Source organism: Tachypleus tridentatus, chromosome 1 (genome assembly GCF_004210375.1).
Source record: "Tachypleus tridentatus isolate NWPU-2018 chromosome 1, ASM421037v1, whole genome shotgun sequence".
In the NCBI taxonomy this organism is placed as follows: domain Eukaryota; kingdom Metazoa; phylum Arthropoda; class Merostomata; order Xiphosura; family Limulidae; genus Tachypleus; species Tachypleus tridentatus.
In genome coordinates, this window is record NC_134825.1 from 20,707,493 (window position 1) to 20,733,556 (window position 26,064).

The window sequence follows — 26,064 nt, forward strand, 5'->3', positions numbered from 1 at the left end:
AAAACAACCAGCAGAAAGAAGACAACTTTAACAATTCCATCGCCAGTCAACAACCTAACGTTGCAGGTAGAACTGAAAACATTTATTTCCCGAAACACCTTAAAACAGTATTTTAAAACAACTCTTACAAATTCTCAAATGATAAACTGGAAGGAAGGAAATTATCCAATAGCACCAAATATCAATTCTTGAGCTACTACAATTTGACCGAAGAGTGGAACTTGGCCATCACTTTGATAGCGTATCCACATTCCCAAGGTACGGGGTGCAATTCTGTGTCAAGAACCGTAAACTTTCTGAATCAAATTTCAGCATGATAACCACTGGGCCAGGTCCTACCCGCAAACCGTTTTAAATAAAGAATCTTTGTGAGTGTGCGTGTGGAAAGAAGAATATATATACGTTTTAAACTAAACTGAATAATAATTAAAGTCGTAGACCATCCTGGAAAAAAATATTGTGACTTATAAACACACGCAGTACAGGTTTATACCTTTCGTAACACCATAATCAAACCTAAAAACTGATGCTTTTATTTAAGAGCAGTTTCTAGTTTTGATTCACGTTCATGGTTAAAGGTTATTAACTTATTGTTGGTTGACATTATACGCTACTCGATTTAATTAAGATAGCGTCATTGTTTCCTTTACCCTAGTTACGACAAATCGCACTATAACTGCCATTAATGCCAGTCAGTAGTGTCATTGAAATTATTTACATGAAAAACGGCAGTCAAGTGACCACTCATGTGACTGGATATGCAAATATACATTATGGGTCGAGTAGCATAACAACTAACTAACCCTTTCGAAATCTGTCTGATCGTGTTATTGTTGCTCATTTGTCGCCAGTTATTGCTCTGAACTGTTGAGTCAGTTACTTCGATCCTACAACTTCAAACAGGAGTCATCTTGTGAAATTATCGACATGGGTCTAACCAGTCCAGATCTCCAACCAATTCTATTTGTGGTCTGAAATTGAGTCAACATTCTGCTAAGCATAATTTGCGAGACCTGTAAACATTCTGACCAACTTTTAGCTGACCTTTTGGCTTCAACATCAGAAAATCTCCAATGGTCTTCCTTGGAGTCCTGGTATATTTCACAATCAGCCTGGTTCTTTCTTAGGTTCTCTGCTGTTGTTCAAACGGCTAATTCATAACAGTGTTTCTGTCCTTCACTTTCAAACACAGGCACGCTGGTATCTAGTGGTACTATTAATGTTTTTTAGTAACGGACAGAATACAAATATCTTTGATCATCCCTTGATAACTTAAAAAAAAAATTGTATTATTTAACTTGGTCCGGCATGGCCAGATGGTTAAGACACTCGAGTCCTAATATTAGGGTCGCGAGTTTGAATCCCCGTCACACCAAACATGCTCGCCTTTTCAGCCGCAGGGGCGTTATAATGTGACAGTCAATCCTACTGTTCGTTGGTAAAAAAGTAGCCCAAGAGTTGGCGGTGGGCGGTGATGACTAGCTGCCTTCCCTCTAGTCTTCCACTGCAAAATTAGGGGTGGCTAGCGAACATAACCTTCGTGTAGATTTGCGCGAAATTCAAAAATCAGCAAACAAACAATTCTTTAACTCGTGTATGTCAGAATCGACTAGTTCATCCTTGTTATATCAGACTAAAATCTGGACGTTTAAATGCATAATTTTTCATTCCATAATCTGGAGAATATTATAAATATAAATTACAACGTGACTAAACGCACAGTTATCTTAAACATAAGTTCGTCTTGCAAAAACAATTGAATACCACTATGAATTACACACATTTGAGTGTAGTCTTACTATTTCATTGCTTCTTCTGTAATACTTGAATTACAAGTATTGATTACATTATGTAACACAAATTTTGTTCCTGGATAGTATGTGTTATTTCTTAATTGCTTGTGTTGTAAAAGTACAGAAAATGACCATTATTCCCTTCAAACTTTGCTTTTATGACCTGGATAATGAAATTTATAAATTAACCTATTTTCTATGCAAAAACGGGCAAATTTGCACATTTTCATTTACATAAGGTTGGAATAAAACAACATATGAATCAAGATTTACATGTATTTATACTAAAGTTATTCAAAAATGTTTAGAAGTCAGTAGTTTTCTCGAGATCTGCAATTTTAATGTAAATCACTTTCACATATCAGTCCCCAAATATAGTCTCTCATAATGTTTGCGTTATACGCTCCTTGGTAGCGGCGTTCAAAATCCAGTATATCTTGGTGGAAGCGCTTGTCTTGCTCCTCTGACTATGCTCCCATGTTCTCCTTGAATTTATCAAAATGAGATTCAAGGATATGGACTTTCAGGGATATCCTGCTGCCTATTTTGCAGTAGTTCTTCAACAGAGCCTCAACCGTTCCATATAATTTTTGGCCTTGTGATTGCCCAAGAAGCCTCAAACCACTGCGACAAAGCTGCTCCAAGTTTTTTCCCCTTCCTACTGAACTTCTTGGGGAATTCTGTGCACGCCAGGATCTTCTTTATTTATGGTCCAACGAAGACACCAGCTTTGATCTTTCCTTCAGACAGCTTAGGGAAGAAGTCTCAAAGGTACTTGAAAGTTGCAGACTCCTTATCAGGAGCTGTGACAAATTGTTTCATAAGACACAATTTTATGTGCAATGGTGGGAACAACACCTTCTGGAGGTCCACTAATGGCTCACACTTGACATTGTTCCTCCCCACAGAGAACTCGGTCCGTTGTTGCCAGTGCTTCCTGTTGTAGTGCGCTGCGGTGTCCCTGCTGTCCCAAAGGCAAAGATAACAGAGACACTTGGTAAGCCTCCTTGGAGACCCATCAGGAATGCCACCATTTTGAAGTCTCTGATAACCTCCCAGCAATACTCATCATACTTCAAGGCTTCTAGAAAAAGTGTTGACGCTGTTGTATTCCTCTTTGAGGTGCACCAAATGAGCCAGGGGAAGAGACGGATACTTATTCCCGTTATGGAACACCACAGCTTTGAGGTTTCTGGATGAGCTATCAATAAAATAAAAACTCGTTCGGGTTACAGGCAATTCCAATTGCCTCAGCGCTGAATCCACCTGGAATATTCTGGAAAATGGGTAAATTTCATTACCCCGGTCACAAAAAACAAAGTTTGTAGAGAAAAATAGGTCTTTTCCATTTACATTCGGTACAGTATGAGCAATTGGGAAATAACACTTTCTATCCAGGAAGAAGTACAAATGTTGTTACATAGTGTTATTAGAGTCATATGCGAGTAAAGTCTCGTGAAAACTCATTACACTATAAGTGTTACTTCTATCAAAGATATTACACAAATTAACTAACAACAAAAATAGTAATAATTACATTCGTTGCAACACAAATGTTTTAACTAATTACATCAATGTTTTATCTCGAGTACAAAGTTATTTCATAAAGGTAATTTCTTTTATATATATACGATGTGCGACCAGAGTAGAAAAATGTGTAAGATAATACATCTTCAAACTTTATTGTGTTTGTTTTAATATGAGTTTCGGTAAAAAAAGACTTTAAACTAGATTGCTAAATAATAAATTTAAGTCGCAATAAATTAATATATACATATATTTAAAACTAAACGTTTCTAACCCAATAAGTGATCAGGATGTGCCAAGCTGTGAAACTAAAGGTCTTAGGTTTGAGCCTCAGTAGTTGGGGTGCAACACTGAGCTGTAGAAATATTACAAGTGTAATAGTAGATCCTGCTAGTGGGTTAAGAGTAGCAGCGTGTACGTCGGGTACTGCTAACTAGTTGTCTTTCCATTAGTTAATCATAAATTAAGATATGGCTGTGACGAAATTTAGGCTATGTGTGGCATAACTCTTACACCTGCAGTTCAGGTTGAAAATGTCAAATATCAACTGAGTGTATAATTATTTTAGTGTCCTTGGCCTGTAATAAAGACCTTTTTTTGTACGACAACCTGTAAGAAAGATTACTTTTGCACGACAACCTGCAATATTTTTACCCTCAAATCAACCTATCGTTGTTCTTTATTGCTAAATAAATTATAATAAATACACGTGAAATAAGATATTTTTTCTAAGCATCTAACGTCTCAAGAGTTCTCGGCTAATAACAGCGTTTTTAACTGAACCAAAATGGCATCTTACACGTTAACCAGTCGTGTATATGATATAATTCAACTTGTAAGCCCCCCTCCCAGTGGCATAGCGGAAAGGCTGAGGACTTAACTCTAGAAACTAGGTTTTAACACTTGTTGTGGAGAGAGCACAGACAGTCCACTGTGTAGCTTTGTGCTTGATTATAAACAATATAGTGTGTAAACTACTATACACAAAAATATAGCTGTAAGAAAATTGTAATTTTAAATAACAAATACAGATAAAACTTGTAAAAAAAATCATTTTAGTTTCACTTTATGACACTAAAAATATTGGAAACAAATGTTTTCTTCAAGGCATGTAGTGGTAAAAACTAAGATACATGAGCTCTTGGCTGTACGGCTGCACAAAGTTTTAAAATATCTTAATACTAATCGCTTGTGGGAATCGTAAATTTAAATATTAAAATACATACAAAATTGAAAGCGTGCACTTACTAGCGGCGTAAGAAACACAAACCGTAACCAAGACAACACACCAAAGGCCGAGTCGTCTCATCTTCGTCTCGCGGGCCGACAGCGATTGTTCGTCGCTTGTCGCTCAGCAGGATATAACAAAACGCTCGTCGGGTCCTCCAACTTTCCCACCAAGCAAGGAATAAATGCCACGACCCTGGAGAAAAATGTGTAGAAAACACTGTTGAACAAATACTGCGAAGCTCGAACTGTAGCAAAACTGTTTACTTATAAAATGCAACACGATTAGAGGTAATATTACTTTGTGAAAATACATTTCATTATCTTCCTATATACTGATCTCTCCGAGATATTTCATAGTTACTGTTAACAATTTTGTGAAAACAGATTTTAGTCACTTAACAGTAACAGTTAAATTTAAATCTAAAACAAACATATAAAGAATAAAAATTATGAGCAGTGTGATAAAAACAGAATTAATAAAAAGTTGGGTTAAATCATAGTAAAGTCCACTTATGTTTACATTCCTTATTAAGTTTAGACGTCTAGATCTGATAGCAAGTGAATACACACACTTAAACCTGCATTGTGCAAAGATCTGAAACCAAACAACTGAGGCCTTTAGGGTATGAAGCACGCTAAAAGAACGTTGAGTGGAGACACCGTTTTCACGTAATAGATCGTCCTGTCATTGATAAATATTACCATAAAGTAACTAAAGACGCGAATATGAAACTGTACTAACGTTTACTAACCGTACGATATTAAGTTCTAAAATAACATGTATCTGTAATTTACTAAATCTTTACGTATACAGCGTACCCTAGAAAATATCTGGTTTGGGTTCCTGCACAGTGATCTATACAAAGGTTCTTCAGGTTGAAACGCAGACGATTTTTGAGAGTAAGTAACGAGCACGCCCATCCTTACTATTGGCGGTTAGTGGGTAAGAAGGCCTCACGAAGCACAGGTCGACTGTATATTCGATTGGTAACCTGTGTACCATTGAATGAAGCTACTCAGATTTTGAAGAAGATACACATGTGTGTATTACTATATAATAGAATTCTTATAAGATTACAGATTTCTAACTAGATATTTTCTCAGCTCCTTCCAAGAGTTAGACAACCCCCAACTGTCTGGTCCACTATGAATGTAAATTAATATTTAAATATTTATGTTTATCTAGTATCCATACAGTGATTGGTCGCTTAGGTTTGTTTGTTGTTGTTTGTTTGTTTTACAAAGTTGACTTATTTTTTATCACAATGTTAAATGTGTAACAAAATTGTAATGATTTTGTAAGAAAAGTGCATTCCTCGTAATCAAATTCAACACAATGTTGTTCTCTACACATATAATATAGTGTTATAATTTATTGATGGAAATGGTCCGAAAACACGTTGTTTGACCAAATGTTAAAAAAAATATTTTTTTTCCTCCGTTAATTTCTCTTATTTTTCTTTTTTTATGTTACTATAGTGTTAAATCTTTATCTCCAGTTACGAGGACAAATTATTAAACGCTTAGTTTAAACAGACAAGAGTCAATCCCATAGGTGTTGGGAGTTCCGGTGAAACCGATCGCAAACACAAGCGACTTTTAACCCTATACTGCTATGCAAACCCAACTCTTTTTAAAACGCATTTTTATAGGCAACGCATGTACCAAACTGCTGACAAAGCAATGATTTTATTGGCTTCAAGGTTCCTGGTACAAGCCCATAAGCTGAATGTTTTATGGGAAAAAAAAGAGTTCTAATCTGTGAGATTAAAAGTCAACACTTTGTGCGAAACATATTCAACATATAAAGTATTCTAATATGATGGGGGTCTGTGAGGGCATGCCCCCAAAGAAAATTTATAAACAAAATAGGTGCTACAAGATGAAGTTTAGAAGCAATTTTGCATGAAAATGTAATTTAAATAATGGCATGGTTGTTCACCCAAAATCCCAAACATCAAATGAAAAACGTCAACAAATAGTCATTCTGTTGAAACACGAGGAGCTAATCTTAAATTAGCATAAATATGTATGTTTCAACATAGTAAAACACTGAACTGTTTGCATACATATCAGTTATTAATTTCTATTTGTTATTTTCAATTTCGCGCAAAGCTACTCGAGGGTTATCTGCGCTCGCCGTCCCTAATTTAGCAGTGTAAGACTAGAGGGAAGGCAGTTAGTCATCACCACCCACCGCCAACTCTTGGGCTATTCTTTTACTAACGAATAGTGGGATTGACCGTCACATTATAACGACCCCACCGCTGAAAGGGCGAGCATGTTTCGTGCGACCGAGATTCGAACCCGCGACCCTCGGATTACGAGTCGAACGCCTTAACACACTTCGCCATGCCGGGCCGAATATTAATTTCTATATTATATTATTAATTTAAATCACCCTTTACAAATTAATACGTTAGCTATTTCAATCATATGGAACAGCGTGTCAGCATAATCTCTTCTTCTGAAGAAAATTTACCCAGTTTTCAGTTAGATATTAAGTGTTGTGACAGTTTTTTTGTTTGTTTTTGTTGGTTGATTTGGTGTTTTATGGCGCAAAGCAACTAGGATATCTGCATCTTGCTGTTTTCAAATTTCGCCAAAGCTACACAAGGTTTAGTTTGGTTTGTTTTGAATTTCGCGCAAAGCTACACGAGGGCTATCTGCGCTAGCCGTCCCTAATTTTGCAGTGTAAGACAAGAGGGAAGGCAGCTAGTCAATACCACCCACCGTCAACTCTTAGGCTACTCTATTACTAACGAATAATGTTACTTTATAATGCCCCCCCCCCACAGCTGAAAAGATGAGCGTATTTGGTGTGACGGGGATTCAAACCCACGGCATTCAGATTACGAGTCGAGAGCCCTAACCACCTGGCCATACTGGTTCGTGTTGCAACAAAAAATATATGATTATTCAATACAATACAACGTGTGGACGGCCACTTGTAAACTGAACGATATAAAAACGTTATTTAAGCATTAACGATGGTCCGATAATAATAGCTTCGCATTTTTTTCACTAAATCCCATTTACACTCAAGATCAACAATCGAGTCAAAACAACCTAAACAGAAGATATAAAATTCTGATAAGTTTACAGTATTCAAAAAATCATTATCTGTGGCTATCGAGACAAAATATTTAAGGTACTACGAAACACTTGGCGTTCGTTCGAATACTGTTCAGATCGTATAAATGCACCACTTCACAAAATACAGTATTACAGTTATCTTATGAGGATTCCGAAAGTATGTTCTGCCTCGATAAGCCTTTTATTTCAGGTAATCTTGCGCTAGAACACCAGCTGTATTCTTTCCGACAACATTCCTGGTGAAGAAAGACTGAACTAAAGTTTTAAAGAACGTGTTCCCAGAACTTAACTATTATTCTCAATTTGTGCATGAAAGCCCGCGACATAATGAATAAAATAATAGCTACTGTAGAAACCTCGTTCTACGCTGCGTAACTCATATTTAGCTTTTGTAATAGTAAAATAGAATGTTACGTCTTCCACAGAAAAAACACGAATGAGTTCTTCACTAATAACTCACGTGCTTAACAAGAGAAAAACATAACCGTATGAAAAGAAAAGCTCGCTCGAGTTTATTTTTAAACACCAAATATTGCATTGCGCTAAGTCTGTCAATCTTCAAAGCACGCAAAATATCTAAAGTCAGTATTAAATGGTTTTACTAGTGTATGTGTCAATCACGTGAGGAAGTTTCACACTTCTTTGTAATGTAATTATGAAAATCGAAATTCTTTTTTCTCGTCCATCAAACTAACGTCCAATGAAAACAAAAGGTATTTTCTTGAAATTAAAATGATATACACGAAAACTGAAGCTACGTAAATGTCAGTTCCTTACTGGAAAGATGCAATTAAAAAACGTATTTGAAAATATTTCTTTAGATAGTCATGCAAAACTATTGATGACCCGGCATGGCCAGGTGGGTCAAGGCGTTCGAGTCGTAATCTGAGGGTCGCGGGTTCGAATCCCCGTCCCGCCAAACATGCTAGCCCTTTCAGCCGTGGGGGCGTCATAATGTTGATAAAAGAGTAGCCTAAGAGTTGGCGGTGAGGGGGGGATGAATAGCTGCCTTCCCTCTAGTCTTACACTGCTAAAGTGGGGACGGCTAACGTAGATAAACCCCCCCCTTTAGCTTTGCGCGAAATTCAAAACAAACGAAAACGTCGTTTGACCACGTAAAAACTACGCATTTTATTCTAAATTCCTTTTTTGTTTGTCGTGTTTTAATGTTAACTGTATACGATGGTTTACGAAAGGCATCACACATGACCATGTGTGGCTGTAAGAAACACAACATACAATTTTCAGTTGTGAAATTATGATTTACCGAAACGTTTTATTTACTGTGACTTAAAACAAGATCTTAACTAAAACGTCACGAAAAAAGAGTGCAGACAGTCCTCGTGTAGCTTTGTGCGAAATTCAAAAAACATACAAACGTTACGCAATTTATCACGTACTGTCTTTGCTGTAAATACAAGTAGATGTTTGTCTCTAATGCCCCTCACACACACAAGTACCCACACCTTGAATATGCAAGTCATTTTCTAAATAATTATCTTCTGTTCTCCCCCATTAGCACCACCAAGTGGCATAGAGGTATGTCCGAGAGCTTACAACGCTAGAAACCGGGTTTCGATACAGACAGATAGTTGTATGACTTTGTGCTTAGTTACAAACAAGCATTATCTTCCCCTTAAAACCACTAGGCATTAGTTATATAGATGAAAATTTAATAAATATAAGCTTCTATTAAATTCATAAAAACAATTTCCCTTCGTGACCAATACGACTAACACGAGACGACTAGCCAGCTCTATTTTTTTTTCTTTCTAAGGAAAGCTTTATCACAAAACAAATCCATAGGATGATAAAGGAGTTGTAAATTACACTTCACCATGACAAAGTCATGACATCTGAGCCAATCCCTGTCACCTGCCACATATATAAACACAACAACACATATTGCTCAATTGAAATGACTACACCTGTTATTTACCACTTCTCATACTTTCTCTGAAGCCTGGGAATATATTCTATATTCCATATACTTGACAACAGCATAGTAATGTTTCCTTCCACCTTTCACACACACACACACACACACACACACACACACACCCTTATCATTTGAAAACAATTACACCCTAATATTACAACAAATTTTGAGCTACTCTTCCTAAAAACAAATATCATAAATTTCTCTGTATGTTCTATTTGTTCCTATGTCCTAGTGAAGTTAATGGGTGAATGGTTTGTTTGTTTGTTTTTTGAATTTCGCGCAAAGCTACTCGAGAGCTATCTGCGCTAGCCGTCCCTAATTTAGCAGTGTAAGACTAGAAGGAAGGCAGCTAGTCATCACCTCCCACCGCCAACTGTTGGGCTACTCTTTTATTAACGAATAGTGGGATTGACCGTCACATTATAACGCCCTCACGGCTGAAAGGGTGAGCATGTTTTGGTGCGACCGGGATTCCAACCCGCGACCCTCGGATTACGAGTCGTCGAACGCCTTAACACGCTTGACTATGCCGGGCCCAGTGGGTAAATGGACAAGCATACAAAGAAAGTTAAATATGGAAATTGAGCAAACAAATGTTTGATTTTGTTAATCATTTAGAAAAGATTTGTTTATTGTTAGAAAATTACTACCACTACAAGAGAAATGACGTCATTTGGATTATACTTGTGTTTCAATTTTCAATTTTTGTTTGTTTAGAATTAAGCACAAAGCTACAGAATGAGCTATCTATGCTCTGCCCACAACGGATATCGAAACCCGGTTTTTAGCAGTGCGAGTCGGTAAACATACCGCTGTGTCACTTGGGAACTTTCTCATGGTTTGTTTTTTGAATTTCGCACAACCCTACACGAGGGCTATCTGGGCTAGCCGTCCCTAATTTAGCAGTGTAACCCACCACCAATTCTTGGGCTTCTCTTTTACCAACGAATAGTGAGATTGACCGTCACATTATAACTCACCCAGGCTGAAAGGGCGAGCATGTTTTGGTGTGACGGGGATTCGAACCTGCAACCCTCAGATTACGAGTCGAGTGCCTTTAAACACTTAGCCATCCTGAGCCTTTTTTTTCAATGTTATCATACCTAAAGCATCTTATACTATTGTGTGTTAACCAACAGGTCAGACTTCATGTGTAAAATGTATTCTCTCACCATTGTTATCCATATATAAAAGTTTAGGAGTTCGTGGAAAAAATAGAGTAAAATCTTACATCACTGCACATTCATTTTTTTAACTCGAAAAATTTTCTTATTTCATTATAGTTCTTTACTGCTACTTCTATTACAATTATAAATACAATTTTAATTTTACTAGATTTTATTAACCTTGTCATATCCTGTATCTTCATCATTCATAAACAAACCATTCTTTATCAAGGTGGAAGAAATAAGTTAATGTTTCTCTTCCCGTTCTTATAACATTTCATTGTGGTTTTTATTACCGTATTTTACGCCTTGCAGTACGCTACATCGTGGAAGACGTACCCTAATTTTAGAAAGACACTTGTAAGAAAAAATATTATGACTCAGCAACCAACACCTTGATGCATTCTCGACTTTTTTTAATCTACTGAGTAAATACAGTCAAATACATCATATTATTCACAGTATATCGACAATATTAGTTAAATTTAATATTTTATGCTATTGAAAGTACTTGTAATTGGTAAGTACTAAGATTATGATCTCTATTTGAGGCTGTTTTGAGTAGACCTTAAGCTAACCTCTTGCTTCAACCCATCACACTTTTGTCTTGCAAGACGCATAGGGATTTTGCAAGGTATTTTTAAAGAAAAAGTGCGTCTTACAAGACGTAAAATACGGTAATTACTGTGAAAAGAGAATTTTTGTTGTTTTCAAAAAGCAAAGATCTTTAAATATGGTTCTTAAAAATTATTTGAACTGTAACAGGAAGCTACTTTATAAACCGATGTTTTGTTTCAAAATGTTATTACCCTTACACCTTCTGTTACCTTGCTTTGTCTGAGGTTAAAAGAACAAGTACTTTGTACTCTTGGTTTACATTACTGTATATAGAATGGACTATATCAACATACCTACTTTTCACCACAGTATACAACAGCATGAGATAATTATTATTTTGTGAGAGACACATTGGTATGTAACAGAGTACTCGAATACACTGAGCATTTTCAAACACAGTACATAACATTGTACGGGGTGACCGAAAATGAAAATACCAAATAATAAAGTTGAATAATTTTATTGTTATTTGAGATAACAAGAAAAATTAAATATAAAAACAAGTACTAGATTTGTAATTGCAATAATTAATGGACCTCTACATGTCTTCCATCATTCGCTTCCATTATAATTAATCTAATTCCGCGTTGAAATTATGAGAAAACGTTTTTTTAAACAACAGTAGGGACAAATAAGATAGAATCCCAGATCGGATGTCTCAGTTCTTTTCTTCAAGGTCTTTTCGTTGCTATGGTAAACTTTTGTTTTCAAAAAGTCCCAGACATGAAAAACTAAAAGGATAAAATTGGGTGAACAAGAGGGCCATTTGATAGGTCCTCCCCTGCCACTTCAACACTCTGGAAAGATTTGGTTTATAAACACTAATGATTCAAAGTAAAGTGGGAAAGTGGAAGATAGCTCTCTGTAACAAGCCAGGAGTTTCTCAGGATTGTGGAATAAAGAACTCTTGTAACATGTGCAGATACGAATTGCCAGTAACAACGATCGTTCGTCAAAGACACAAGAACAAAAACGAAACTTACAATCCTACTACTTCTATTTATATTAAATATTTGTTGTTATTTTAAATAACGATAAAGTTATTCAACTTTATTTTTGGTATATTAATTTGCGGACACTGTGTAAAACAATGTAAGCCGATTGTTACGACACATGACTACCTTTATACGTCATTATATGCGAGTTGCTATGGTATTTAACAGTGTAATATGATAATTATTGTAAGTGATCTGACCTTTTATATAAAAACAGATGTATCGAACACACCCACTGTATCCAATATAGGAATACATGGTTATAAACTAGCTGCATATTTAGGCAGCTTGTTACTTCAGTTTACTAAGAATAACTTTACTGTTAAATATTTCTTTGATTTCTCAATTTATAATAACGGTTATTATAAATAATTATTTATAAACAAAAGTTTTGCAAACTTACAAACTATATTCAGTCTTCTATCTGGTGTGGAACTGAATATTTTATTGAAAGTTCACGAGGAGCGAATTCTATATTGATATTGTTACATTTCGCTTAATAACTAGTCTCACGCGGTTTATAAGCTAACTTTTCTCCAATGAAAATATCTAATGTACTCGTAGAAATACTAACGTTCGAAGTTAAATTACTGAAGTTAAACTGTTTATAATGTTTGAAATCTGCACAAGTTCCTCGTCAAATATCTCTAGTTTTCTTATTAATATATATTTGTCACAACTATAGCTTCCGAAGTTTAGAGTATACTGAATGTAGCAGACCAACAATATTATACTGTCTCTCTGCGTGTTGTGCTAGCTACCTTTTGTACTCATTAGGCAAAATCCTCGAAATCTCAGTCGTCAATAATACTGGCAACCTCTAGTATTTTGCTTACACACGTCGTACACTGTTGGGTCTTACGCTTGAGAATCTTCTATAAATTTAGAGAACACGCGGGACTTTCGCAATACACATTTAACAATATACGTAACATACATTCCTAAACATGTATTAAATTTTGAAACACAAATATTAAATGTATAACAATAAATCTGTTACTAAGTCATGCCCGTCCGAACTTAAACCTTTAATTTATAAAAGATACGTATTGAGAAACTAAATAACGTCAAAACTTAAGATTATTTAAATTCAAAGCACAGAATTGTGGAGTTCCCAGTTGATTAGCAAAAAGAATCTAAGTTTTCTTTCATAGATCTTGAAGTCATCAACCGGAACAACGGGCTCGAAACTAAGCACTTCCACAAACAAACATTTTCTGGATTGTAGCGTCACTTCAGCACATTTATACCTGGTTTGATTTAGTTTGTTTTGAATTTCGCGCAAAGCGACACGAGGGCTATCTGCGCTAGCCGTCCCTAATTTAGTAGTGTAAGAGTAGAGGGAAGGCAGCTAGTCATCACCACCCACCGCCAACTCTTGGGCTACTATTTTACCAACAAATAGTGGGATTGACTATCACATTATAACGCTCCTACGGCTGAAAGGGCGAACATGTTTGGCGCGACGGGGATTCGAACCCGCGACCCTCAGGGAAATATGAATGGATGCTAAGAAAAAAGGAAAAACCTAATTCGTAACCAACAACCTAAGCTGAACAATCAACTAGCTACGTGACTGCATCTCAAACTCTGATCAGTCATCAAGCCTGAGATGGGCAAAAAATGAAACTTCATAAAATAAACAAACGTGTCAATATATACTAAAATGGAAGAAAAAACATGTAATTTGCTACACTATTTAGTATATTGTGTGAAGTAATCATTATTAAACGTGTTATATTATCTAATAGTGTAAGATGATGACTACAATGCGTGGTATGTTATATTATTTAATAGTGCAAGATGATCACTATAATACGTGGTATGTTATATTATTTAATAGTGCAAGATGATCACTATAATACGTGGTATGTTATATTATTTAATAGTGCAAGATGATCATTATAATACGTGGTATGTTATATTATTTAATAGTGCAAGATGATCACTATAATACGTGGTATGTTATATTATTTAATAATGTAAGATGATCATTATAATACGTGGTATGTTATATTATCTAATAGTGTAAGATGATCATTATAATACGTGGTATGTTATATTATCTAATAGTGTAAGATGGTCATTATAATACATATGGTATCGTAAAGTACTTAAGATTTTATGTACTAGCACAAAGTACCCTTGCTCCACTGATGGGTTCAAAAGCCTACTGGTGATTCACGGAGACTCGATTAAGCTCTTCTGTTATCCACCGTTGTTTCAATAGCTACCACTATATTATGTTCTGAAAGAACCTGTTGAACATTGCATAACTAACATACAAGTTCCAATAGGAACACAGTTTCAAACACAGTGTCCCAGGACTCTAAGGAAAGATACGGAAAGACCAGCAACACAAAACATGATGCCTGATTGTGGTTCTGTAACCCTGGAAACCTAGTCTCAGACACCATCATACTTATGTAACCATCTGGAGGTAGTTTATCCCCCATTTATAGGGAGGAGCTATGAGTTAACTTTTGTTACACAGTGAATTACAAGTATGTAATTACCAAAATGTGTGTGTGTGTTTTTCTTATAGCAAAGCCACATCGGGCTATCTGCTGAGTCCACTGAGGGGAATCGAACCTATGATTTTAGCATTATAAATCCATAGACTTACCACTACACTAGCAGGGGGCCATAATGTGAAAGAACACTGTATTCTTATGTCGGAAACAATGTCAGATGTCATTATTATTTCTGATATAACATGATATTTACAGAGTGAACAGACCACAGAATGATACACAATGATTTAAAAGCACATCAACAGTAAATATTGGTTAATATGACTTATAACAACATGTAGCTGTTCAATACTAAACTCACAATACTACCATGTGCAAAACTTTTAAGATAACTACAATACTATAAATAAAATATTACCTTGCACTATAAACAATAACATGCAACTCTTTCAGCATGGTGTTATTATTGTGCTATCTTCACGTGAGCAACAATTCTACCCAATTATTGTTCAATTTACCACATTATAACATACAACTATTTCATCGCAGAATTATGATCTATGCCATGTCATCATGCTATACTAATCAAGATATGCTGAAATAATACCATGCTTATCCATTAAGCACATATAGTGTCATGTACAAAAGTTTAAGTGGAGTTTATTACACTGTATCATGTTATGTACTACTGGGACTACCTCGCATAATACAACTATGTTCTTTTAGTTTATTACACTGTATCATGTTATGTACTACTGGGACTACCTCACATAATACAACTATGTTCTTTTAGTTTATTACACTGTATCATGTTATGTACTACTGGGACTACCTCGCATAATACAACTATGTTCTTTTAGTTTATTACACTGTATCATGTTATGTACTACTGGGACTACCTCGCATAATACAACTATGTTCTTTTAGTTTATTACACTGTATCATGTTATGTACTACTGGGACTACCTCGCATAATACAACTATGTTCTTTTAGTTTATTACACTGTATCATGTTATGTACTACTGGGACTACCTCACATAATACAACTATGTTCTTTTAGTTTATTACACTGTATCATGTTATGTACCACTGGGACTACCTCACATAATACAACTATGTTCTTTTAGTTTATTACACTGTATCATGTTATGTACCACTGGGACTACCTCACATAATACAACTATGTTCTTTTAGTTTATTACACTGTATCATGTTATGTACTACTGGGACTACCTCGCATAATACAACTATGTTCTTTTAGTTTATTACACTGTATCATGTTATGTACTACTGGGACTACCTCGCATAATACAACTATGTTCTTTTAGTTTATTACACTGTATCATGTTATGTACTACTGGGACTACCTCGCATAATACAACTATGTTCTTTTAGTTTATTACACTGTATCATGTTATGTACTACTGGGACTACCTCACATAATACAACTATGTTCTTTTAGTTTATTACACTGTATCATGTTATGTACTACTGGGACTACCTCGCATAATACAACTATGTTCTTTTAGTTTATTACACTGTATCATGTTATGTACTACTGGGACTACCTCGCATAATACAACTATGTTCTTTTAGTTTATTACACTGTATCATGTTATGTACCACTGGGACTACCTCGCATAATACAGTTTATTACACTGTATCATGTTATGTACTACTGGGGCTACCTCACATAATACAACTATGTTCTTTTAGTTTATTACACTGTATCATGTTATGTACTACTGGGACTACCTCGCATAATACAACTATGTTCTTTTAGTTTATTACACTGTATCATGTTATGTACCTGGGACTACCTCGCATAATACAACTATGTTCTTTTTTATTACACTGTATCATGTTAGTTTATTACACTGTATCATGTTATGTACTACTGGGACTACCTCGCATAATACAACTATGTTCTTTTAGTTTATTACACTGTATCATGTTATGTACCACTGGGACTACCTCGCATAATACAACTATGTTCTTTTAGTTTATTACACTGTATCATGTTATGTACTACTGGGACTACCTCGCATAATACAACTATGTTCTTTTAGTTTATTACACTGTATCATGTTATGTACTACTGGGACTACCTCATAATACAACTATGTTCTTTTAGTTTATTACACTGTATCATGTTATGTACTACTGGGACTACCTCGCATAATACAACTATGTTCTTTTAGTTTATTACACTGTATCATGTTATGTACTACTGGGACTACCTCGCATAATACAACTATGTTCTTTTAGTTTATTACACTGTATCATGTTATGTACTACTGGGACTACCTCGCATAATACAACTATGTTCTTTTAGTTTATTACACTGTATCATGTTATGTACTACTGGGACTACCTCGCATAATACAACTATGTTCTTTTAGTTTATTACACTGTATCATGTTATGTACTGTACTGGGACTACCTCGCATAATACAACTATGTTCTTTTAGTTTATTACACTGTATCATGTTATGTACTACTGGGACTACCTCGCATAATACAACTATGTTCTTTAGTTTATTACACTGTATCATGTTATGTACTACTGGGACTACCTCGCATAATACAACTATGTTCTTTTAGTTTATTACACTGTATCATGTTATGTACTACTGGGACTACCTCGCATAATACAACTATGTTCTTTTAGTTTATTACACTGTATCATGTTATGTACTACTGGGACTACCTCGCATAATACAACTATGTTCTTTAGTTTATTACACTGTATCATGTTATGTACTACTGGGACTACCTCGCATAATACAACTATGTTCTTTTAGTTTATTACACTGTATCATGTTATGTACTACTGGGACTACCTCGCATAATACAACTATGTTCTTTTAGTTTATTACACTGTATCATGTTATGTACTACTGGGACTACCTCGCATAATACAACTATGTTCTTTTAGTTTATTACACTGTATCATGTTATGTACTACTGGGACTACCTCGCATAATACAACTATGTTCTTTTAGTTTATTACACTGTATCATGTTATGTACTACTGGGACTACCTCGCATAATACAACTATGTTCTTTTAGTTTATTACACTGTATCATGTTATGTACTACTGGGACTACCTCGCATAATACAACTATGTTCTTTAGTTTATTACACTGTATCATGTTATGTACTACTGGGACTACCTCGCATAATACAACTATGTTCTTTTAGTTTATTACACTGTATCATGTTATGTACTACTGGGACTACCTCGCATAATACAACTATGTTCTTTTAGTTTATTACACTGTATCATGTTATGTACTACTGGGACTACCTCGCATAATACAACTATGTTCTTTTAGTTTATTACACTGTATCATGTTATGTACTACTGGGACTACCTCGCATAATACAACTATGTTCTTTTAGTTTATTACACTGTATCATGTTATGTACTACTGGGACTACCTCGCATAATACAACTATGTTCTTTTAGTTTATTACACTGTATCATGTTATGTACTACTGGGACTACCTCGCATAATACAACTATGTTCTTTTAGTTTATTACACTGTATCATGTTATGTACTACTGGGACTACCTCGCATAATACAACTATGTTCTTTTAGTTTATTACACTGTATCATGTTATGTACTACTGGGACTACCTCGCATAATACAACTATGTTCTTTTAGTTTATTACACTGTATCATGTTATGTACTACTGGGACTACCTCGCATAATACAACTATGTTCTTTTAGTTTATTACACTGTATCATGTTATGTACTACTGGGACTACCTCGCATAATACAACTATGTTCTTTTAGTTTATTACACTGTATCATGTTATGTACTACTGGGACTACCTCGCATAATACAACTATGTTCTTTTAGTTTATTACACTGTATCATGTTATGTACTACTGGGACTACCTCGCATAATACAACTATGTTCTTTTAGTTTATTACACTGTATCATGTTATGTACTACTGGGACTACCTCGCATAATACAACTATGTTCTTTTAGTTTATTACACTGTATCATGTTATGTACTACTGGGACTACCTCGCATAATACAACTATGTTCTTTTAGTTTATTACACTGTATCATGTTATGTACTACTGGGACTACCTCACATAATACAACTATGTTCTTTTAGTTTATTACACTGTATCATGTTATGTACTACTGGGACTACCTCATAATACAACTATGTTCTTTTAGTTTATTACACTGTATCATGTTATGTACTACTGGGACTACCTCGCATAATACAACTATGTTCTTTTAGTTTATTACACTGTATCATGTTATGTACTACTGGGACTACCTCAGTTTATTACATAATACAACTATGTTCTTTATGTTCTTTTAGTTTATTACACTGTATCATGTTATGTACTACTGGGACTACCTCGCATAATACAACTATGTTCTTTCAGTTTAGTTTATTACACTGTATCATGTTATGTACTACTGGGACTACCTCGCATAATACAACTATGTTCTTTTAGTTTATTACACTGTATCATGTTATGTACCACTGGGACTACCTCGCATAATACAACTATGTTCTTTTAGTTTATTACACTGTATCATGTTATGTACTACTGGGACTACCTCACATAATACAACTATGTTCTTTTAGTTTATTACACTGTATCATGTTATGTACTACTGGGACTACCTCGCATAATACAACTATGTTCTTTAGTTTATTACACTGTATCATGTTATGTACTACTGGGACTACCTCACATAATACAACTATGTTCTTTTAGTTTATTACACTGTATCATGTTATGTACCACTGGGACTACCTCACATAATACAACTATGTTCTTTTAGTTTATTACACTGTATCATGTTATGTACTACTGGGACTACCTCGCATAATACAACTATGTTCTTTTAGTTTATTACACTGTATCATGTTATGTACTACTGGGACTACCTCACATAATACAACTATGTTCTTTTAGTTTATTACACTGTATCATGTTATGTACTACTGGGACTACCTCGCATAATACAACTATGTTCTTTTAGTTTATTACACTGTATCATGTTATGTACTACTGGGACTACCTCGCATAATACAACTATGTTCTTTTAGTTTATTACACTGTATCATGTTATGTACTACTGGGACTACCTCGCATAATACAACTATGTTCTTTTAGTTTATTACACTGTATCATGTTATGTACTACTGGGACTACCTCGCATAATACAACTATGTTCTTTAGTTTATTACACTGTATCATGTTATGTACTACTGGGACTACCTCGCATAATACAACTATGTTCTTTTAGTTTATTACACTGTATCATGTTATGTACCACTGGGACTACCTCACATAATACAACTATGTTCTTTTAGTTTATTACACTGTATCATGTTATGTACTACTGGGACTACCTCGCATAATACAACTATGTTCTTTTAGTTTATTACACTGTATCATGTTATGTACTACTGGGACTACCTCGCATAATACAACTATGTTCTTTTAGTTTATTACACTGTATCATGTTATGTACCACTGGGACTACCTCACATAATACAACTATGTTCTTTTAGTTTATTACACTGTATCATGTTATGTACTACTGGGACTACCTCACATAATACAACTATGTTCTTTTAGTTTATTACACTGTATCATGTTATGTACCACTGGGACTACCTCGCATAATACAACTATGTTCTTTTAGTTTATTACACTGTATCATGTTATGTACCACTGGGACTACCTCGCATAATACAACTATGTTCTTTTAGTTTATTACACTATCATGTTATGTACCACTGGGACTACCTCACATAATACAACTATGTTCTTTTAGTTTATTACACTGTATCATGTTATGTACTACTGGGGCTACCTCGCATAATACAACTATGTTCTTTTAGTTTATTACACTGTATCATGTTATGTACTACTGGGACTACCTCGCATAATACAACTATGTTCTTTTAGTTTATTACACTGTATCATGTTATGTACCACTGGGACTACCTCACATAATACAACTATGTTCTTTATGAAACTTCCTTTTTTTCATGTTTCATGGTATAAAACATCTTAAGGTAATTGAATAACTACATTGTTGTTGTATAACACAATTTAACAATGTTACTACTCAGTAATCACTGCACAGTAAAATGTCAAGCAGGCCTATAAATTTATATACATTTATTCAAAATATTATCTACTTAAATTCCACTGGTTTTATTTTTATTTCATACTTGTCTGCTAGCATGCACACACTGGTCTACCTATTAAGATGTTTAAAAGCCACTCCAAAACAGGAATATAAAAAAAATCAAACATTAAAATCTTGAAGTTGAATTAGGTTTATTTGTATCATACAATAATCCTTCAACCATTATTGTAGCAAAAAGTTCATATAAAAATTTTTAAACTATATTTCATCTGTCTCTTTATACTAATATGACCTTCAAGCACAAACTGTTTTTTTTTTTATAAATCAGATAAAAAAAAAGAAATAAACAATTAGTGCAAATAAGTTATTAGAAGTTAACCAATTGTTATAAAGTAAGTTTACAACCAAATCTGTTTCTGTGTGTGGGAGGGTGGGTTTTGTACACAGAAACTATTGTGTACAATCTGTATAATGAATTGTGGAAAAAACTGATTGAAAGGATGATAAAAGCAGTAGAGACACAAAAGGTAAAGCTATTGTTTTAAGTAACAAGAAAATTATGAAAATCTCCTAATCTGATTGCTTCTAACATTTGAATATCTGAATAATTTCTTTTAAAAATTCATCACACGAACATGAAAATTTTCTCAGTATCTTGCTAGAAGTTAAGTTTATCATACATTTGTCAAAAATGGTGTTACTGTTTGGTGTATATAACAGAAGTAGCTAATGGCCCTAGGATTTGACAAAATCAGCATTCCCTTAACACCAAGATTATAATTTCACAGCAATGGTATGTATCAAATATAACATCATTGTAAGTAATAAAGTCACCATAAGTTGACCGAAATAGTGTACATCAGTGGATGATTCAAACACCATCAGTGAGTGTTTAAAGCCACTGATGGTTTTTGAATCTTCTACTGGTGTACAAACAAAATATTTTTAAACCACTGAGATGTTCCTGAAATTGCACGTCTCAATAAAAGTATGAAAAAGACATGAAGAAATAGTAAGTGCTAGAAGTAAGCATTTAAAAGGGACAAGGATTTGCCAAAAATTATATTATTTAATGAATCTATAGCTGTAATTATCTATGAAAAATGGTATATGTATCATTACAAGGTTCTAAAATTACTAGATGTGGTCAGAAATAAAATGTATTACTATAAAGCTATAATGATTTGTCAAAAATTGTATACATATACACTAATCCTAACCAGCAGATTTTTTATCACACTTGACAAAAGTGTTATATAGTGTTAACAATATCTAAAACTATCAAATTCTGATTAGCTGAATTTTTCTTCAAGAATAACATATCCAAAAGCTACAATATTTGGTTGAAATACTATTTATTAATTAGAAAACTTAAAAAGCACCAAAATTAGCAATATTATGTATCAATCATTCATTATAGAAAAGAAGGACATCAGTTTTTCTTTTACAATCACAGAATTTTATTCAATTAAAATTATATTTTTATATAAATGTGAAAGTCTTGACATTGAAAAGTATTTTCATAATATTTTAGTAATTTTTGTTCGTATTTCTTTAGAATTTAAAACTTAAGAAAATTCATTATATTGATCCACATGAAAAATCACATATATAAAACAAAACTTTCTTCAAAAACAATGTTTAAAAAAGAAACATATTTTACACGTCTCACTACTCTTCCACTGAAATCCTATGGAAGATACACTATGGGCATGTGAACATGTAAATATATCTGTATACACTGCTTTAAACCTAAAACTGCCAATTTCGGATCTGCATACTGCATCGCACTGAATAATTTCGTTGTTGCTTGTTACATCAACCAGTAGAACTTATCAAATATTTATTATTTGGGAAAATCGCTCATTTACGCCAATTAACAAAAAACAACGGGCACCCCAGTAGAAATTTGTAAATAATTGCGGCCTTGATAGGTTTTGTTTTTTTGTGGCTCATATGTTGTCAGGGGACATTTGATCAACAGTTACAGAACAAAGAGCAATTTTATGCACACATTTTAAAGGTAATGCTGTCATTAAAGATTAGAATCTCATCACTAAAAAGTAAACGAAACAATAAATAAAAAACATTCAAAAACAATTTGTTATTGAATAAAAAACATAATAGCAACAACTAAAAAGATTACTGTTACAAGACTTCTCTTGCCGGTAAGACTATACACTTGTTCTGCAAACCTTGATCATCTCATTAGGTTTTTTAATTGTTGTTGTTTTAAAATTTACAAATATGTTAACAAACCCCAGGATTTTACTTCAAGAAACTCAAACTAGTTACCCAAACATAACACGTTTCATTTAAAAACAATTTATCACACAAACTACAACCACTGCGGAATTAAAAGAAAACAAAAAGAGTTTTGTACCTCTGATTGACTCGGAACGAAAATTAATAACGTCTATATATATATACATGCGTCTCACAAGAGCCCCACGTTGGTAAGCTGGTTCATTTGCAATGTCCAAATATTTGTGTATGGTTACTACACGCAACAAGAATTTCAGTTATTATAAACTAAATAATGGTTCCAGGTTAGATGGTATTTAATTTTTACCGTTCATACACAATCATGTTCTATCTTTTTAATGTATCGTACAATTAGTCATAAAAAGTGGTATTTGTAAGGCTTGAATATTGGTTTTTTACACCACTAGTTTGTAACCACACAAAACATTTTTCTGTTACGATTAGTGTTAAATAGTGTTTAAACTTAGAGACAACGCTGAAGATAAAAGTGTTGCACGATTGCAATGTGTCAAAATCTATGGCACACGTAATTAAACACAACGCACACTTTCCGAACTTTAGTTTCTATTGCCTTAGGTTATGTAATGTCAATCTGCAAGTATAACAATTTTTAAATGTTTTTTTACATTTTTAGTACACAAAGTTTCCGTGACTTTATAAAGTTCCGGCACCTCATAATTTTCTATATTTCAAAAGTAAAATTTTCAAATGTAATTTATGTTATGCTTACACAAGTTTTATGAAACCTCCTATTTCCTAATTTAAATAATATTTAATTAAAAATAATTACGCTCGAATTTTTCCATAAAAAGCGAATTCTGTAAACATTTCCAGAAATTAGAGTAATTACTTTAGCCAAACAACGAAATATCACTTCAAAATGTATACTTTTTTATAAAAAATAAAATAAAAATCGAACCTACCACATACAGTCTAATAGGCACAGATTGAATTATCAATTTTCAAGAGACTTGATTGAAGTTTCCGAATCGCCTTCGACCAATGTTTGTACTCGAACTTTTGTCATTGGAGTTTAGTCAACTCTACGTGGCCTTCTGTCGTGCCTTCAAAGACGCGGGTCAATTAACCTGACAGGTGAGCTTTCGATAGTAGCTTTTATTCGGCAATTCTCAACAAAATAATTTTAGAATTTGACATGTACAACATATCGTAAATTCTCTGTCATTCTTAAAATATCTACCTAACAAGCGTCATATAATGTTAAAATTTTTCAGGCTCGCACATATAATGTAAATTCCAGTATAAACGACTGCCACCTAATCAGTCTTTCTCAACTACATTTTGACCACTAGAGGGAAGCACTTAACCAGTTAGTTCGTGTACAAGATACAAATTGACTTAGTTACGAATAAATTTCAATACACGATAAGCAAAACCCTTGAATCGCCAAACAAGACATGGGGGTACTCTTTATGAGAAAATTACTAAAAGTAAAAACCTTTTCTTTTTTCTATCAAAGAAGTAAAATCAGAAAACATTATTAAAATTCATTGCTAATAATTCCATCTGAACCATTAGAAAGTTTTATTGTTTCTTTATTCGATACGCAAATGTTTTTGACAACACAGTAACTGAACTAAATTGAATTTATATTGAATGTTATTTTTAAGTGTCATACTTTTCAGTTGTAAAACACAGTGAAGTGGTTCAATTCCTACATGTGATCATGGTAATTTTTTGCTTAAGTGAGAAGAGGTGATTTAATTACGTTTATGTCAACAACACACTTTCGCAGTGTGACTAATAACTGAAAATAAACCGAAATAGAAACGTTTATGTATAAATATATATACTTATAACTACATTAAAAAGTAGTAATTCCTGTTGTTGTTCTCGTTAAACAATAGGCCTTTTTAATGACCCTGCGTTAACTTAGGGATTTTAGTGTTCCAGTAACCAAGTTTATTGTATTTCTCGGGCAAAAGGGTTTTCCCACAAAACAGTCAGTTAAGTCCACTATATATATATATATACATACATACAAAACTGATGTCTTGATTGACTGCTAAGCCGTGTGGCGTGTTGTTTGAGTCTCAATAACTCAACAAAATGTCGGTCATCTTGTAGGAGCAGCAGATCCCTTTTCATTACCTTCTCTATGGCCATAATACATCCTGGTTTTACTCTCATAACTGTTAGAGCCTTGTGTCACACATCGGAAGCGTTTTCATTGGAGATATATATATAATTTTCAAAACTTTTGTGTATGTATATTAAGTATGGAAAGTCAGTCAAAGGAATCACTAAGTTCCTATTGTTTCAGAACAGTGGTAAATCTTTGGATTTACAATGTTAATATCAAGAGTTTGATTTCTCTTAGTAGACAGATTTTCCAATGTGTTTTGTTTTTTTTGTCACAAGAATACCCACGTCTTTGTTACGCACGGAACTAGGCCACTCAATTGAGGTATCGCGCATGCTTTCTCGTGAGAAAAAACTATTGTAAAATTGTATATAATGCCTTAAAAACGGTTACCTTTTACACTGAAACGTCAAGTGATGTATCACGAATACGATATCCGTTGTTTTATAGCAGGAGTGTCCATCATTTACGTAGGCTCACTTAGAAAAGAGTGGGATATAATGCTTTGCTTTCTCAATTTCGAACAATTTGAGTCAACTTAACTAGAGTACGATTCAATATAACAATATGTTTATATTTCTTCCTCCAGTAAAAGTACCATACTCCCCTTTACGTTTTGTTTTAAAATTTAGTTAATGTAACTTCTATCTACTCTCTATCTTTGTATCAAAGCCAGTACAAATTAGAAAAATTCAGAT

At 34.0% G+C, this 26,064-nt stretch overlaps 1 long non-coding RNA gene across 1 annotated transcript; it reads right to left on the minus strand.

Annotated features, from left to right (window-relative positions):
- Window positions 1-3,021: 3,021 nt before the first annotated feature.
- On the minus strand, window positions 3,022-24,826 carry LOC143244273 (uncharacterized). Its single transcript, XR_013024996.1, has 3 exons — window positions 24,186-24,826; window positions 4,569-4,743; window positions 3,022-3,069 (listed from the first exon to the last, which is right to left on the minus strand). It is a non-coding gene; the product is annotated as an uncharacterized LOC143244273 (long non-coding RNA).
- Between the last annotated feature and the right edge of the window lie 1,238 nt (window positions 24,827-26,064).